Below are 18,855 nucleotides of genomic sequence, written 5' to 3'. Positions count from 1 at the left end.
AACATAGGTTTGAGAATAGGGACTCTTAACGTTGGCACAATGACAGGGAAAGGCAGAGAGCTGGCAGACATGATGGAGAGAAGGAAGGTAGATGTACTGTGTGTGCAGGAGACAAGGTGGAAGGGCAGCAAGGCACGTACTATTGGAGGAGGATACAAACTGTTCTATCATGGTGTTGATAGGAAGAGAAACGGGGTAGGAGTGATTCTGAAGGGGGAGTTTGTAAACAGGGTTCTAGAGGTAAAAAGAGTCTCAGACAGGATGATGAGCCTAAAGTTGGAAATTGAAGGGGTGATGGTGAATGTAGTCAGTGGGTATGCGCCACAGGTTGGCTGTGAGTTAGAAGTGAAGGAGAGATTCTGGAGTGAGTTGGATGAGGTCATAGAGAGTATCCCCAGAGGAGAGAGAGTTGTTATTGGAGCAGACTTTAATGGGCATGTTGGTGAGGGCAACAGAGATGATGAGGAGGTGATGGGCAGGTTTGGTGTGAAGGAAAGGAATCTGGAAGGACAGATGGCGGTGGACTTTGCGAAGAGGATGGAAATGGCTGTAGTCAACACTTACTTCCAGAAGAGAGAGGAACATAGAGTGACATACAGAAGTGGAGGTAGGAGTACTCAGGTGGACTACATCCTATGTAGACGAGGTCATTTGAGAGAGGTTAATGACTGCAAAGTGGTAGTAGGAGAGAGTGTAGCCAGACAGCACCGCATGGTGGTGTGTAAGATGACTCTGGAGGTCAGGAAGAAGAAGAGAGGGAAAACAGAAAAGAAGACCAAGTGGTGGAAGCTACAGAATGAAGAAACTTGTGAGGAATTTAGGCAGAAGTTGAGACAGGTCCTGGGTGGTCAGGATGAGCTTCCAGATGACTGGGAAACTACAGCAGAGGTTATCAGGGAAACAGGTAGGAAGGTGCTAGGTGTGTCATCTGGAAAGAGGAAAGACGGTAAAGAGACTTGGTGGTGGAATGAGGAAGTACAGGAATGCGTCCAGAGGAAGAGGTTGGCTAAAAAGAAGTGGGATGTAGAAAGGACTGAGGAAGGTAGACAGGAGTACAAGGAAGCGCAGCGTAGAGTGAAGAGAGAGGTGGCAAAGGCCAAACAGAAAGCTTATGATGAGCTATATGACAGGTTAGACACAAAGGAAGGAGAGAAGGACTTGTACAGACTAGCCAGACAGAGAGACAGAGATGGGAAGGACGTGCAACAGGTAAGAGTGATAAAGGACAGAGATGGAAAGGTGCTAACAACCCAGGAGAGTGTACAGAAAAGATGGAAGGAGTATTTTGAGGAGCTGATGAACGTGGAAAAACGACAGGGAAAGAAGGGAGGAAGATGTGGTTGTTGTGGAGCAGGAAGTAGCAGAGATTGGAAAGGATGAGGTTAGGAAGGCTCTGAAAAGGATGAAGAGCGGAAAGGCCGTTGGTCCTGATGACGTACCTGTGGAGGTATGGAAGTGCTTAGGAGAGACAGCAGTGGAATTTCTAACGAGGTTGTTCAATAGGATTTTAGAGAGTGAGAAGATGCCCGAGGAATGGAGGAGAAGCGTTCTGGTTCCGATCTTTAAGAACAAGGGTGACACGCAGAACTGCAGCAACTATAGAGGAATAAAGTTGATGAGCCACACAATGAAGCCGTGGGAAAGAGTAGTGGAAGCCAGGCTTAGGAAGAAGGTGGAGATTTGTGAGCAGCAGTATGGTTTCATGCCCCGTAAGAGCACCACTGATGCCATTTTTGCTTTGAGAATGTTGATGGAAAAGTACAGAGATGGTCAGAAGGAGCTGCATTGTGTGTTCGTAGATTTAGAGAAGGCGTATGACAGGGTGCCGAGGGAGGAGCTGTGGTACTGTATGAGATTGTCTGGAGTGGCAGAGAAGTATGTCAGAGTAGTTCAGGACATGTATGAGAGAAGTATGACGGTGGTGAGATGTGCTGTAGGTCAGACAGAGGAGTTCAAGGTGGAGGTGGGACTACACCAAGGATCAGCTTTGAGTCCTTTTTTGTTTGCTATGCTGATGGACAGGCTGACAGACGAGGTAAGACAGGAATCTCCCTGGACAATGATGTTTGCGGATGACATTGTAATTTGCAGTGAGAGTAGAGAGCAGGTGGAGGAACAGCTAGAGAGGTGGAGGTTTGCTCTGGAAAGAAGAGGCATGAAGGTCAGTCATAGTAAGACAGAATACATGTGTCTGAACGAGAGGGATCAAGGTAGAAGCGTTAGGTTACAGGGGGCTGAGGTGAAGAAGGTGCAGGAGTTTAAGTACTTGGGGTCAACAGTTCAGTGTGATGGGGAGTGTGGAAAAGAGGTGAAGAGGCGAGTGCAGGCAGGTTGGAGCGGGTGGAGGAAAGTGTCAGGAGTGTTGTGTGACAGAAGAGTGTCAGCAAGACTCAAAGGAAAGGTGTACAAGACAGTGGTGAGACCAGCTCTGCTCTATGGGTTAGAGACGGTAGCAGTGAGACAGAGACAAGAGGCTGAGATGGAGGTAGCAGAGATGAAGATGTTGAGGTTCTCCTTAGGAGTGACCAGGTTAGACAGGATAAGGAACGAGTACATCAGAGGGACGGCTCATGTTGCCTGTGTTAGGGACAAAGTCAGAGAAGCCAGACTGAGATGGTTTGGACATGTTCAGAGGAGGGATAGTGGATATATTGGTAGAAGGATGTTGGAGATGGAGCTGCCTGGCAGGAGGGCAAGAGGACGGCCAAAGAGGAGATATATGGATGTCTTAACAGAGGACATGAAGTTGGCTGGTGTTAGGGTAGAAGATGTCCATGATAGAGTGAGGTGGAGGACGATGATTCGCTGTGGCGACCCCTGATGGGAAAAGCCGAAAGAGAAAGAAGACATAATAGACATTATTTTCAATACTGTGGTCTTCATCTGTGGAATATCTTCCCTGAACATCTGAGTTTCTGCATCTGCGGAGATTTTAAATGTAAATTCAAGATGTATCTTTTTAACTTAGCATTTAAATAATTCATATAATAAACTTTTTTATTTGGCTTTTAAGTATTTTATTGCTTTTATGGTTTTTCATTTGTATATTTTCACCCTTTCTATCTTGCAGGGCCTCCTCAAAGTATTAGCCACGTCATTTTATTCCATTTCATGTTCGTAATTTATTGTTATGCTTTTAACCTATTGTGAATTATGACTTTTTATTGTTTTAACCTGTGGTCATTGATTTGAACATTGTCTTTTATGTCAGCCACCTTGTGCTCTACAGCATGTTGACAAAAGGTGCTCTATAAATCAAGTGATTGATTGATTGACATGTGGGGTAACAGTGGTGTGGTACTGCCTCACCGCAAAAAACATGTTGATTCAAACTGCAACTGTGGTATTTTTGGGTGGAGTTTGCAAGATCTACCTGTATATCCAGCTTGTGCAGTAAAGGAAATCATGCACACATGGCAACTCTACATTTTACCATAGTTATTAGTCTTTTCCTGCCTCTGTGATGGACTGTCTCAGACGTGCTCCACTTCTCACACACTGACGGTGAAATAGGTTCCTGCCTCACTGCATCGCTAACAAGAATGAAAAAGAGGAAAATAAAATCAATTGATTGTTTCTCTATTCACTTTTAGCTATTAGTTTGTGGATGTGTGGTTTAAATTACAGTAATCTCTTAAAGATGCATGATTTAAAAAGATAAGGGGATAAAAGCTGCGATAAATAATGATAAACAGAATATATCCAAAGCAATGTAAAGATTAGCTGTTGCAGGGTATATTCATAAAGCACAGTAAGTAAAAGATCCATTTTTGTTTGACATTATTAATAAGGTCGTGCACATATAGAGGGGAAGAAAACAGCGCTGATCCTAGTTTGTCTGGCTGAGCCAAGCACTTAGTCAAAAATGACAAAGCAGTTAACTGTACCAACCTGTAAAAAAGATGGATTGAAACTGTTCAATATTCCCAGACCACAGAGCTCTGCCAAGAGCAGAGGATGATTGTGGATTCATAGAAGTAGAAGGACAGGGGCACACTGGAGTGCTGCCATGTGGGACTCCCAAGGGATCCTAAAACTTTCTGCAATGTTTATATTCCGCTTCAAAATGCAAAATTCTGATCCTCCCTCATAGGTTTTTCTGGAAGTCCCCAAGGGAAAAATCACGAGTACATATGAGGATTTATTCATATAAAGAGTGCTGTCCAAGCTAGGTGCTGGGTGTAATCAATGTTAACATTTCAGACTAAAGATCCTTTAGGTTTGGAGCAAAGGAAAGCTTTCCTGAAAAACCTCCACACAGCTGATTTGCAGAAATCCGTTCTGTGTTTCACACACATTGAATACAAACCTAAATGAGGCAGCGACTGTGTCCTATCCTAATCCTAATGATGGCTCCTAAAAACACAAGGCAGAATAACTTTTAGGAACTAAAAAAAAGAACTTTTTATAATTTAAAAGATCACTACAGGGCAGTCCTAGACAAAAAGCAACCCTTTTTTACTGAAAAGCAATTAGAAAAAAAAATTAAAACAAAATGATTTTCCTAAGCAGAGGCAGCATAAATACTTTCCAGTACCACTTGGACATTTGACATTTATTTTGATTTAAAAAATAAATGTTTAAAAGTAAAATGTTTATATTCCTACATTGATTCTGTGGCATAAAACCATGGCAAGCCCCACCAAACTGTTTTCTTTCTCCAAGGTACTAGGCAACAAATCTTCATTCTTACAGGAATTCCAACTAATAGTAGCAGGCCAATGGAGGTTTTTCTCACTTATAATTTCAAATGTAAAAAAAAATGTCACTTTATTATATGAAATACACTCACCAGCCACTTTATTAGCCACACCTGTCCAACGGCTTGTTAATACAAATTTGTAATCAGCCAACCACATGGCAGAAACTCAATGCATTTAGGCATGTAAACATGGTCTGATGAATTTTAAACCGAGCATCAGATGGAGAAGAAAGGTGATTGAAGCGACTTTGAACGTGGCGTGGTTGTTGGTGCCAGACGGGCTGGTCTGAGGATTTCAAAAACTGCTGATCTACTGAGATTTCCACCAACAACATCTCTATTCTTTACAGAGAATGGTCTGAAAAATATCCAGTGAGCAGCAGTTCCATGGGGAGAAATACTTTGTTGATGTCAGAGGTCAGACAAAATAGACAGATTGGTTCCATCTGATAGAAAGACAACAGGAATTCAAATAATCACTGGTTACAACCGAGGTCTCAAGAAGAGTATCACTGAATGGACAACACATCTAACCTTGAGGCAGATGGGCTATAGCAACAGAAGACCACACCGGGTATGAGTTCACTGGACTCAAATGACCTCCACAGTCACCAGATCTCAATCCAATAGATCACCTTTGGTATGTGGTCGAACGAGAGATTGGCATCATGGAAACTGCGTGATGCTATCACATCAATATAGACCAAACTCTCTGAGGAATGTTTCTAGTACCTTGTTGAATCTATGCCTCCAAGGATTAAGGCAGGATGAAGACACAAAAGGGAGTCCAACCCGGTACCAGCAACATGTACCTAAAAAAGTTGCTGATGAGGGTATGCTTGACGTTTTCAGTCAAAAAAGAAAATTTAAATTTTCAGTTTAAGATAGTTAATTGTTAAACGAGTTGCCAGTTAAACAGCTAGAAATCATGTTCACTGAAAACTGGTTTGGCTTTTTTTCTTTCATTCATAAAAGGCTACAATTGACGCTTTTTACACTGAACTTGCAAAGTGAGTTTTTAACATGTTTTTGCTGCATTTCTTTCTCAAGGTGGAGCTCACAAATAAAGAAAATGAAGCCTAAAATTGCATTTCTAAATTGCATTTATTTCTTTGCATGTCTCCCTTTATTCAAACCCTTGTAAACCAGGAGCCAGTGAAAAAATATCATTTGAAAAAGATTGTAGCTGTGACATAGAAGCTACAATCGATGGGCCACTAGCTCCATACTCCAATCCATTTTGATGCCTTCACTTGCAGACAACTTCATTATTTCTCTCGTCAAAGCTCGCATCTGGCTGGACAGTCCAAAAAATACTCGCTGTTTTGTTGTTAGTTTGGGGTGTGAGGGGCTGTACGCTAGAGGGAGAGCGTGTAAACAGATGAGTGACAGGACTATATTGCGATTTTAATCATCAGTTGTAACAAAATTCAGACTTGTTGTGCATTTGAAGAAAGGTGGTGACTGTAAGACCTATTTAGCATTTACAAGATAATTAAAGAAATTGCTTAATATTTATCAAGTTTGTGTCTCCACAGCTCACAAAGGAGGCACTTTTAGTTATTTAAACTGGGCCAAAAACAAATCTAGTTTACTAGTCAAAGAAAAAATGCACAAAACAACAAGTCAAATCCCTTTAAAGTATACTTATTCTATTAAGCTGAGAAACTCTTTGTCTTGGTGAACTAGTGTGAAAATACTGCAAAGAAAGAGGCTAAATTAGTTGACAAGTAAAAGCTGTTTCAGACATTTAGAATTACTAATTCAGTGTAAAGTGTCCATTATTGCTTCACAGCAAAAAATCATTAAATACGCTAAGTAAAAACATAAAATGCATAAATATACAGTACAGACCAAAAGTTTGGATACACCTCCTCATTCAGAGTTTTGTTTATTTTCATGACTATGAAAATTGTAGATTCACACTGAAGGCATCAAAACTATGAATTAACACATGTGGAATTATATACAGAACAACAAAGTGTGAAACAACTGAAAATATGTCATATTGTAGGTTCTTCATAGTAGCCACCTTTTGATTTGATTACTGCTTTGCAAACTCTTGGCATTCTCTTGATGAGCTTCTAGATCAGTGTTTTTCAACCTTTTTTGAGCCACGGCACACTTTAACCTTGACAAAAATCCCGCGGCACACCAGCATCCCAAAAAAAAAAAAAAAAGCAGAAACTCATAGTCTGTTTTGATCTACAGCCCCCCCCCCCCCCCCCCCCCCGGCAATCTGACGTGCATTTTTGTGATAATTGTGGCAGTAAAAGCAGGAAGTTGCAGATGTTTTTCTAAAAGATGTAATAAAAGTTAAGTTATACAAGCTGTATGTTCGTTGTGTTTTCAAGACGCTGTCCTTTTAAGCCAATGCATCATGGGAGATGTAGTGTGAAAACTGCGAGAAAACGGCAGAAAGACTCGCATCTCTGAGCTTCATGGTTTTGTTCACTTGTTCCACGGTCTGATACCGGATTCTGTGGAAAGCTACACCGGTAAAGACGAGCTTTAGCTGGTGTTTTTGTCGGAACTGACTGAGTTATGAGCTAATTTGGAACAAGGAAGTGGAGACTTTAACCACTTCTGATTGGTCAGACTGATGACATGTGATTAAGCCTTCAAGAATGATTGGTGGAGTCGTGGAGACAGTAAAAGCTGCGGGACTTTTCCTTACACAGTTATAGCTGCAGCTATTTCGCGTTACCGTCATTCTTATCAAAATGTCTTTAATAGAATCAAATAAACACAAAGAAAAAAGTATTTTATGATCGTTTATATTCCTAACTACTCAGTGTTTTATCAGGACCTGTTTGGATGAACAAAGAGCTGATTTCCTGGAGATGGGAAATGCTTTTAGATCAGTTAATGAGGGCAATTTTCCACGGCACACTTGACCATCTCCCACGGCACACTAGTGTGCCGCGGCACACTGGTTGAAAAACACTGTTCTAGAGGTAGTCACCTGAAATGGTCTTCCAACAGTCTTGAAGGAGTTCCCAGAGATGCTTAGCACTTGTTGGCCCTTTTGCCTTCACTCTGCAGTCCAGCTCATCCCAAACCATCTCCATTGGTTTCAGGTCCGGTGACTGTGGAGGCCAGGGGCCTCATTATAAAACTTTGCGTAGGATTTGCGTCAGAAGTGGCGTACGGATGAAACATAGGATGTGCGTACGCACAGAAATATTCGGATTTATAAAACCGTGCGCACGCACATCCTACGCATCTTTCCCTTAATAAATCACAATCAATTCTAAATGTAGCGCAGCTTTTGCGGCTTCATGACACGCTCAGAGTTGCCCATAATAGCTGTGCCACATTGTGTAGCACAGCCAGCACGATTTGGCACACACTGTCACTTTCACGTGTTTCTTCCATCTGCCGACGGTGTCGCCGTTTATCATTTCACCAGTTTTTGTGCGTACGCCTGGGTCAGAGCTTGCGTAAAGGATTGCACATTTTCCCGTCAAGTTTGCTTTTTATAAATCTCAACTATTGCATAGAGAGTGGCGTATGCCTTCTTTTGTGCGTACGCAACGTTTATAAATGAGGCCCCAGGTCATGTGGCGCAGCACCCCATCACTCGCCTTCTTGGTCAAATAGCCCTTAAACAGCCTGGAGGTGTGTTTGGGGTCATTGTCCTGTTGGAAAATAAATGATGGTCCCACTAAACGCAAACCGGATGGAATAGCATGCCGCTGCAAGATGCTGTAGTAGCCATGCTGGTTCAGTATGCCTTCAATTTGGAATAAATCCCCAACAGTGTCACCAGCAAAGCACCCCCACACCATCACACCTCCTCCTCCATGCTTCACAGTGGGAACCAGGCATGTAGAGTCCATCCGTTCAGCTTTTCTGCGTCCCACAAAGACACAGTGGTTGGAACCAAAAATCTCCAGTTTGGACTCATCAGACCAAAGCACAGATTTCCACTGGTCTAATGTCCATTCCTTGTGTTCTTTAGCCCAAACAAGTCTCTTCTGCTTGTTGCCTTTCTTTAGCAGTGGTTTCCTAGCAGATATTCTAGCATGAAGACCTGATTCACACAGTCTCCTTTTAACAGTTGTTGTAGAGATGTGTCTGCTGCTAGAACTCTGTGTGCCATTGACCTGCTCTATAATCTGAGCTGCTGTTAACCTGTGATTTCTGAGGCTGGGGACTCGGATGGACTTATCCTCCGCAGCAGAGGTGACTCTTGGTCTTCCTTTCCTGGGGCGGTCCGCATGTGAGCCACTTTCTTTGTAGCGCTTCATGGTTTTTGTGACTGCACTTGGGGACTGCACTTTAAAAATCAAATCAAATCAAAAGGTGGCTAATGTGAAGAACCTACAATATGACATGTTTTTTCATAGTTTTGATGCCTTCAGTGTGAAAATACAATTTTTATAGTCATGAAAAAAAATTATGAATGAGAAGGTGTGTCCAAACTTTTGGTCTGTACTGTAAATTAGGAGAGGAGAGATGTTTCCTGCTTAATTACAAAATAGAACCAGATTACATGACACGTGGTAACCACTTGTTGATCATTTTCTAATGTTCAAAAGTTTTAAAACATTACCCTTAAGAAAAGATTTCAGATTAAGACATATTTATTGATTGAAACACAATCTACAGCTAAAGCATTTTTAAATATTTACAAATACATTTTACCAAATGATGGATGTGGATTTTAAGCCTACTCAGAGTTGTGCTTCAGCATTAAGAAAGTGCTGTTTAAAACTACCAGTACTCTAACTTTTAAATATTAAAGACACACACAGTCAATAAAAAAGTTTGAGGCTGTGCCAGAAGCACATCCATTGTATTCTATCTTCTTACTCAGCATTTCTAGATGTGTCCACATTCGACCATGGTTCTCGAAATGCTGATGGTTTGGAGACATTGTTTCCCTCTTTGTTACATTCTAGTTTAGAATGGGCGTTCAAAATTACAACTGTGTAAAGAACAACAATAAGGTACAGCACAAATACTGTACAGGGTTTTCATTGTAGTGAGGATGAACACACTTTTCAGTGTATTTGTAGTTGTTGGCTGGACGGGACCAACAACATACTGTACACACACTTCAAATAGTGTAAAGAGGAAGATAGTGGATGAAAGAGTTAAAAAAAAACATTTAAGTCTCATTTCTGGTGGACTGTGTGTCACTCTAAGAAGGAGGAAGCTGCACATAAATGAACAGGGAAAAAAGACTATGACTTCACTGCACCTGGTGCAACTGCGGAAACAAAAGCTTGAGCTCTGCAGGAGTGTTTTGGTTCTGAAGTAAATTAAGGATCAATATCTTTAATGAAAGCAATCCAGGATTCCTCTTTATCTCCTTCTTTACAGCGTTTTACTGCCCACTCAGCTAGCTTCAGTGCAGGCCTGCAGCATCTGTTCTTTTTACATACTTTTCTAAATTAGGGTTATATATTTGGTAGTTAAAGGTGATTAAAGGAGTTATAGAAACTCTCCAGTCATCTTTTGATCTACATTAAAAGTGTTCCAAGAGGTCTTTTAATCATAATTATGCCGTTTTTAGACAAAATCGAGAACCTGTGTTCCTGCAGAGCCACAGTAGTTCAGTAAATTTTTACCTTTGAGTTGAGGGCGGGACTGCAGTAAGCCTGCACCGTTTTTCCCATCATCCCTTTGTGGATACAGTAGCTTACAGCCCCTCACAACCCCAACTTAACATTAGCGGTGCAACAAAAATCTCAAGCAGTATGGGAGCCATCCAGTCGTACAATTTAAAGCCAGATGGCAGCTCAGATAAGGGAAATGAAGACATACATGGATCTAGTTGTCTCCAAGTGGATGCATCAGAATGAAGAGGAGCAGGGAGCTTCAGGCCCACCTACTGTAGTTTCTATGTCAGAGGCTACAAGCCTTTTCAAACTGCATTCCTTCGTCCACTCTTGATTCACAACAATATGAATTAAAAAAAACTCAGAAATGCAATTTTAAGCTTATGGCTCCCAACTGTCTCAAGAACATGTAACATCAAAAACAGAGTTTTTTTCAGAGTTTTCAAAGTGACAATTTGCACAACTTCAAACTCTATTTAACCTCATTAATATTAATTTATTTAAACTAAATTGACGTGGCTCTTTTTGGTCATCGTTTCAATATTGATTTGAAATATTTGTATTTAGGTGCATAAGTTTATCAAGAAAAGCCTCACTGATGACACTGCAGTTATCAGTTGATATAGCCATTTGGTTTTCAGTTTATGTCGTATTGTGTAAGAGCCTCAAAAGGTCATTACAATTTAAAAAGTTCATCGCATTTCATTTAAACCACTACTGAGATTCTCTTATTCCTCACTGGCAGTTTCTGTCTTATCCCTACCCCATCGGCGCAGGGTCCCTTCTGATTGGTTAGCTTTTCAGCATCACTACTGTTTTGTTCCATTTATGGTTTAGAGGCCTGACCATCATCTGAGTGCATGAACCAAGCAAAGATGGACAGAGAGAATTATGATTTGCCGAAGTAAAAGACTTGGTGTGATCTGCACTAAACTTCCTCTCCCCCAGCCCCTCCCCAGTCAATTCACATTTAACTTTCTGCAATTCTGCACAAAAAGCTAAGTACTAAGCTAAGTACTAAGCAGCACAACAGACACACTTAACATTTCAAGACCAAGATATCCCATCTTTCTGCCTGCGGCTGTACTGCCCCTCTGTGGTCTGCTTTCATTTGGCCAAGCGAGAATCAGGGGTCCACAATATTTTCAAACAAAACAAAACAGTTTAAAAAAACTCAAAAATAACAACAAAAAAACTGTAAGTCTTTGAGGGTGGCCAAACGTTTTAAAAACACAAATCTTCCAACTGTATTATAGGAAGATGTGACAGGACATTCTCTGAAACTCTTCACTCCCTGAAGATTGCAGACTGTGAAAGACACTAATTCATCATCTCATCTTGCAGAAGATCTAAGCATCCATTGAGTTTCGTAAACAAGAACCATATTAAAAAGCTGCTGGTGCAACAACCGATTATAAGCAGATGCTGAAGATAACCAAGTTCAACAAAGAGGTTGCACTGCCAGACATCACAGCCCTGATCAGAACATCAGAGCATGTCAGCTTTAATTGAAACTTGTTCATAGAGGTAGGAGATGAAGTGTGACCAATGGAGAGCTGATGCTGCAATACTCTAACCAGATTTGACAACAGATTGATCAGACCATTCAGTAAGAGCATTTGCTGGAAAACAGAACCAAGAGGCTGAAAATCAGAGAAGCAAGTCAGGAAAGTCGTGCTCCGTGCAAGGAGGCATTAACTGTAATTAGAGGTTAGCAGCCGGGGACCACAGCCTAGTGTTTTCTGCAGGTCAAGGATCCACCCGGAGAGCTTCAATATTTTATGGCACGAGGCAGATTTGAATAATGCAGTTTTGTTTTAAGCTTGAATGAACCATTAAATCAAAGCAGTGACCACCGGGAAAAAAACGAATTGGTGAATTTTCAGTGACAAGACGGCACCTGGGGTTAAACCCAGCTGTCTGATTGAGGATATCTAGTTCATACTTCACATGAAAGGAAAAAACATCTGACAACCAGATTTGGTAAACCCTATGTTTGATGTTAGTCTCCCTCCAATCACCTTTTGATCCATTTTAAAAGAGTTCCCAGTCGTCTTTATGTCCAGTTCTGGCCCCTCCTGTCAGCTGATCTACTCATCATCACTTTCACCTGTTGCCCTGAGTACTTAACCCTTGCGCTGTCCTATGACCCCACCCTTACATTGACCTGTTCTCCCTACCATGACAAAGGTGGATAAAGGTGAAGAGAATTTCATGTAATCCATGGACACAAGTGAAGATCACAAATCATTGAAGAAAAAAGGTTCAGCGCACTGTCTAGTGGGTCTAGATGACCCAACTCCCATTGTTAAAGTGCCTAGGATAGCACAAGGGTTAAGGACGACCCTCCAGCTTCTCACTGCCAGTGAGTAACCTACTACTGTTGCAAATTAGCGCTGTTCTAATCAATTTATGATCTGTCTAGTTCTGGTGTTCAACCCTTGCTACGTCCTTGGTTCTACGGCTCTTGTCTCATCCCTGTCTGGCTCCTCGTCTACTCGCCTCATCTGGCTTCAACGTCACCTGTCTTCACAGCTCCTTGGTTTTCATCCCGCCCTATTGGTTTCTCCGCCTCGCTGACTGCCTCCTCTGTTTTGACCTTTGCCCGTATCTACGCTCCCTGACTGCACCTGGTTGGTGCATGCGGACCTGCGTCTCCTTTCCTTCACATTTCAAGTGGGACAAGTCACTCGCTGGGAAAACCCCTCCATTAGACTCAGCCCGCATGAGTGACCACAACAGACTGTTGGTTCCTCTTTGGCAAAGACATTACCGGTAATTGTCATCTCCTTCCCAGATTGATCGCTGCTGCCACCTGTCTACCAGGAGGACGTACTACAAGTGAGCTAATAAACTTTCCTCCAGTTTTTGAGTGCCTGCTTTCGGGATCCACCAGTCACTTTTTAACCCTGGTACTTTTAAATATGATTATGCTGTTTTTAGCCCAAATCAAAAAACCTGTTTTCTAGGACATAGTTTCTGCAGAGGAAAAGTTCCCATGAGTTGTGAGTGGGGCTAGTGGTGTGGAGTAAGCCCTCACCACTTCCCATCAAACATCTGTTTACACTCTTTCCCGCTATCTTACAACCTCTCACAACCCCAATCTAATATTATCACTGCAACAAAAACGACGAGCTATATTGGAGCTATCAGCTGTACAGCTTTAAGCTAGATACCAGCTTAGACGAGGAAAACAAAGACGTACATGGATCTTCTGCAAGTGGATACATCAGACTAAAGCCGAGCAGGGAGCTTGTGGCCTACCCATCATATTTTCTAGGTCAAATTACAAATATTTTTTAACACTGCGTTTTGCGTTCTGATTTAAAATGATTTGAATTAAGAAATACTTACCGGTAAATGCTATTTTAAACTTAATTTTACATATTTCCTCCATGAGAAAAATGCCACAAGAATAAGTTAACACCAAAAACTTGATTTTCATCGGAGTGGGTCTTTTAAACATCGCCTTACGTGTTTGCTGTACCCCATTTCCCCCCTGGTGCTTATAAAAGATGAACATATCTGATCTCTTTTCCCATTTGAAGAAGACATTCCAGAATAAGTGACATATTTCACCTACAGCTGACTCTGGATGAAAAGTCCAAAAGTCACTTTGTGAGCAAGCGTCATCTTTTGAGGGCTACAATTTTCTCCTTGAAGATCAAAGCATCTGTCAATATATTTCAGCCAGGCCGGTTGGCTCACATCACCGCTCCTACAGATGTGCCACAAGCGATCCTGAAAGCTGCACAACCACAGATTTATAATCCCTCAGTGTCTTGCAGACAAGCCAAATCATATATCCAGCGCAAGATTCCCAAAAACTGTAAGCTAAGCAACTGGTCGGCAGCGCTCTCCCCGCTCTCCTGTCATATTACGGATGACTTGCCACACAAGGCCACACTGTGAGCTGGTCTTCAGAGCAGGGCCTGCAGCAGCTGGCTCTAAATAACCAGCATAAATGTGTCGGAGCAGACAACCTGCAGACTCCAGCCCATTTAATGTTAATAGGAAAGCATTGGTTACCAGATTCTAAATAATAGCTCACCGTCACCACAGCCAAGGATAGTTACTATGGGTGCAGGAATTTATGGAGTCAGCAAATTGCTTTTCTATCCCTGCTCTTCTCCTATTTGTCCATTTCGCTGGATGCCTGTGCTGCATGGGGATGATAGAGGCACAGGGGGGCGGTGAAACTTGGGGGAGTCAGCTTGACTGAGAGCAACTGTCCTTCGGCCAGAAAGCTTGAGAAATGACACTCTGAGGTGTACAAATGCTAGACTTCCATCTGGGTCTCAGAAGGAGCAGCCAATTGACAGGCCACCGAGATATTTTTACTCCAGTAAAGCCTGAGGTGTTTGGGAGTGACAGATGGCCATTTTTTTTCCTCTGGCCAGGAAATGAGGATGTAGACAATACAGCTGGTCTGGGAAAAGGCGAGCTAATACAGGCACAAACCTGTTTTTTCCCTCCTTTCTCTTTCTGCCAGAAAAATAAAAACCAAACTTTTGGAAAAAACACTAAATACTGCAAGAAAAACATGTTCTGCGTGTTCTCTTAACGCTATTTTCCACATTTAAAATGTATTCCAAATGTTTCATATTTGTAAACATTATAAAAAGGTAGCATGCGACAACAAACTTTTTTGATATTCCTGACGTTCTCATCTAATATGTGAGAAATAGAAGATTGTATAAATAATTTTAGACTTGAAATGGAAACTGAAACTATTTCATCTGAATAAATTGCCGTTATTGCAAGCATCAAAGTGTGAATTCAGGAGTGAGAGGAGAACTGCGCAACCATCAACCGGATCATTCATGGCTCAAAGGCTGACAACAACTGATCCAAAAAAATTAATCCAGAATGCCCCTCCCCTAAAAACAATATGTTGTTTGACATAAAATCTGAATGTCACATAACCATCAAGAAGTAGCTTGTCTCCTTTTATATCAATGTTTAACTATTTATGTTAATATATTCAGGTTTCCAGGTTACCGGGGGGTTCTTACAAAAAAAAGCCATAAAAAAATCCAGCTTGACCACAGAAATGAACTTTTGTGTTTCTGTATATTCCACATGATAACAGTAATGGGAGTGAACTTTTCCATCCATCTATCCTCAGAATCGGCTAAATCCCTTTTGGGGTCACAGGGCTGCTAGAGCCAACCCAGTTACTGTTAGGCAAAGGCTGGGTACACCCTGAACAGGTCTCCAATTTGTTGCACCTAGAGGCAATTCAGAGTTACCAATTAACCTATGAAGCATGTTTTTGGACTGTGGGAGGAAGCCAGAGTGCCCAGAGAAAACCCACGCATGCACAGGGAGAACATTCAAACTCTACAAAGGTCCCAGCCTGGATTTAAACCAGGGCCTTCTTGCTGTAAGGCCAGAGTACTAACTGCTGCAAAAAAAAAAATCCAGTGTTCTGAAGATGAAAACGTTGATATTTTGTTTAAAAAAAATAAAGTTAAATACATTGTCTTTGCAAAACTTTTCCAAACGCAATGCATTGTGGTCTATATTTCCCAATCTAGTGAGCATTCGATGCACACTGGTTTTTCGCAGAGTCTTCTGGGAGATTTCTAGGGCACTCGATTTTGGAATTGTACATTTGGACACCACTACAAAATGGAGAATGCACTATATAGAGCACTATATAGTGAGAAGTGAAGGAATTCGGACATAGCCTGTAAGTTTTTTTTAGAAGGGACGAGTTTATGTTAAAATTGAGTCATGTGACCAGCGCTTTCTCCATCTTTAGACCGTCAATGAGTGTTTGATAACCAAGTTTTTAGATGAACTTGTTAGCAAGATCTGCTCCACTTCAGTCTTCAAGTAGAATAGAATAGAATAGAATAGAATAGAATAGAATAGAATAGAATAGGACTTCATTGAATGGAAATTACCTAATAAAATGACAAAGATGCAGTGACTGTTTTTTTGCCATGAAGTTTAACATGCAGCACTGCATCAGCCTTTCACTGAGTCAAACACCGTCTTTTATGTTGCTGAAGTCTTTTATGCTTTAAAAGAGAACTTCAAGCTGCAGGTACAAAAGCAGAAACTCTCCAGAACCCATCCCATTTGATTTACTTTCTGCCTTACAGTGTACAAAATGTATAATGTCAGATTTTCCAAAGGGAGGAAAGGAAGCTTGAGAATCCTGATTGTGTTTTGTTCCAAAGGGAAAACTCCCAAGTTTTTGCTCATTATTCTAAAAAAGAAAACCACCAGAGAGAAAAGCCACAAACTAAAATTACACTTTAAATCTGGAAAAAAGGCCTTTTATTTGCAGATACTAAAAACTGATGCTTGCATTGCCCCACTGAAACACTTGTTCACATAGATAAGCTGAGGTCAACATTAATTTAATAAGAACACCATGACGTCCAGCTGAGGTCATGACTTGGAAACTCCTCAACGCTATCCTGCTTTCTGCAAAAAACAATACAGGAACTATAGTAATTATTCATAATCACCACATCTGACCTAAATATCCCTCCTTTATTGCAAAGAAGAATCTTCTGGCTAAGAATATCTTATGTCACAGCAGTTGGTAGGTTGCTAATTCTTAACGCTCTGTTAGAGTTACTGAAGACCTCGGGCAGACTTTAACAAAGGATGACATTTTCAGATCACTCTCCTGAAATGAAAAAAAATGCCTAAGATTATCTTAAACTGGAAAAAAAAAATATTTACTCAGAAGATGTAAAATAAAAAATAACAGCATAACTTTCGGCTTCCGTAATGACCGTTTTTCTATTATTTCTTTTAAAGGATTAACATCTTTCCCTTCTGCAAAAAAACCTAAAAATACAGGAGAAACACAAGCAAGCACCTAAACGTTCTTACAACATACTATGGGATTAAAATAGAAATCAAAACTTTCCTCAATAAAAAAAAAATTCATTTTCTGACTGTTAATGCAAAAACTGATCAATGCTAAGAAGCAGAAAGAAAGGAAGCGAGAACAGATGGCTCAGAGAGGTCACCAGCGGGACTGAAATAAACATCAGTTTGAGTTTAAACGGCCTATTAGCACAGATCACTGCATAAACAGACACAATACTTGCAGAGAGTGAATAATAGATCTGATTAAAATCAGTAAATTTGGCAAAGCAATGCAGAAACCATCCAGCTGTGAAACAGAACAGAAGCAAATCCATCCCATTAAGCTCAAACACTGGTGTTCATACTCAAACTTAATAATAACCACATGGGTGAAGGGGGTGGTGCACCCCGAACCGCCGTGAACCTCCACTTCAGCCTTAACTCACACAAGAAAGCTCTTAAAGCCCCACTCAGGTCCTCTTTTGATCTACGTTAAAAGCATTTCCACTGCTTTTTTAATTAAGTTTATGATGTTTTTGAGCCCAAATCAATCAAACCTATCGTTTTTCTAGGACATAGCTTATGCAGAGCAGAAGTAGTTTATTAGAAATTCACCTCTAAAGTGAGGGTAGGACAATTGGCACAGAGTAAGCCCACCCCCACTTTCTGTCACCCATCTGCGCTTTCCCACTAGCTTACAGCCCTTCACACCCCCAACCTAACATTACTGCTGCAGCCGTACAGTTGAGATCCAGATTCCAGCTCAGACGAGGATTAAATAGACGTACATGGATCCAGTTGTCTCCAAGGGGGATGCATCAGAATGGAGCGGAGCAGGGAGCTTGTGGCTTGCCGTAGTAGCTTCTACGTCACTGCTACAAGCTTTTTCCAACGCCATTTTGATGTGATTCACAATGACTTTAAAAAATAGATATATTAATTTTCTTAATATATGTCCAACATCATCAGAAAATGCCACATATTAAAAACACTAAAAACACCATTTTCATCGGAGTGGGTCTCTAAGAACAAATTAACGGTAACAAAACTGCACAACAGCATCCTTTTCTCACTGCTCTGCAGAATCCAGCTGAGAAATAGTGACAGCCTGAAACAATGACCTGAGAGCCAAGGAGGAGGATGCAGATAGGGACATTTAAAAGGGATTTTAGTCACTTCTCTGCAGGTAATGTTCACTTTAAGGCCAAATGGGGGGAAGAGGTGATGCTCAGCAACAAAGTGAGCCATTTAGACTAGAGCATCCAGGGACCTTCAGTGTAGCCTTGGGGAGGGGAGATGGACGAGGGAGGATAGCAAGGAACTTTCTCAAAAGCTGCATCTATTTTGTGTGAAACACAAGCAAATAAGGGGGGGGGGGGAGTGCAAAGCTAAAGGCGGAGAGTTTTTTCACCTAAACTGCAGGCTTCAAACCTGCACCTCAGTCTCCACCCAAACAAGCCCAAATCTCAAAATTCTGCTGGAGGGGGGGGGGGGGGTCTCACCAGGGAGTCTGCAGGAAGAAAACTAAACATCAGGACTTCAAACAAGAGCAGTCTTCCAGCATCTCTGCGGCGCCAAACTGCTCTGAGAGGAGCTTTGTTCATTGAAGCTCGGATGGTGCTGGCAGGAAAGCAGCTGAGCGCGTTTTCCTGAAGCGCACGCGACAAGGGGATAAATTAAATAAAAATCCATTCATCACTCACTCCCCCCAAAAAAGACAAAAAAAAAAAAAAAACAGCTCAACTG

At 41.4% G+C, this 18,855-nt stretch overlaps 1 protein-coding gene across 2 annotated transcripts in view; it reads right to left on the bottom strand.

The window, feature by feature from the left end:
• Window positions 1-18,855, bottom strand: part of drp2 (dystrophin related protein 2) — a 259,938-nt gene that overhangs the window by 240,690 nt on the left and 393 nt on the right. The window lies entirely within an intron of this gene.

The sequence above is a fragment of the Oryzias latipes genome, chromosome 10, assembly GCF_053564925.1.
Source record: "Oryzias latipes strain Hd-rR chromosome 10, Olatipes_Hd-rR_3.1".
Taxonomy (NCBI): domain Eukaryota; kingdom Metazoa; phylum Chordata; class Actinopteri; order Beloniformes; family Adrianichthyidae; genus Oryzias; species Oryzias latipes.
This window is presented reverse-complemented; position numbering and strand designations above follow the sequence as displayed.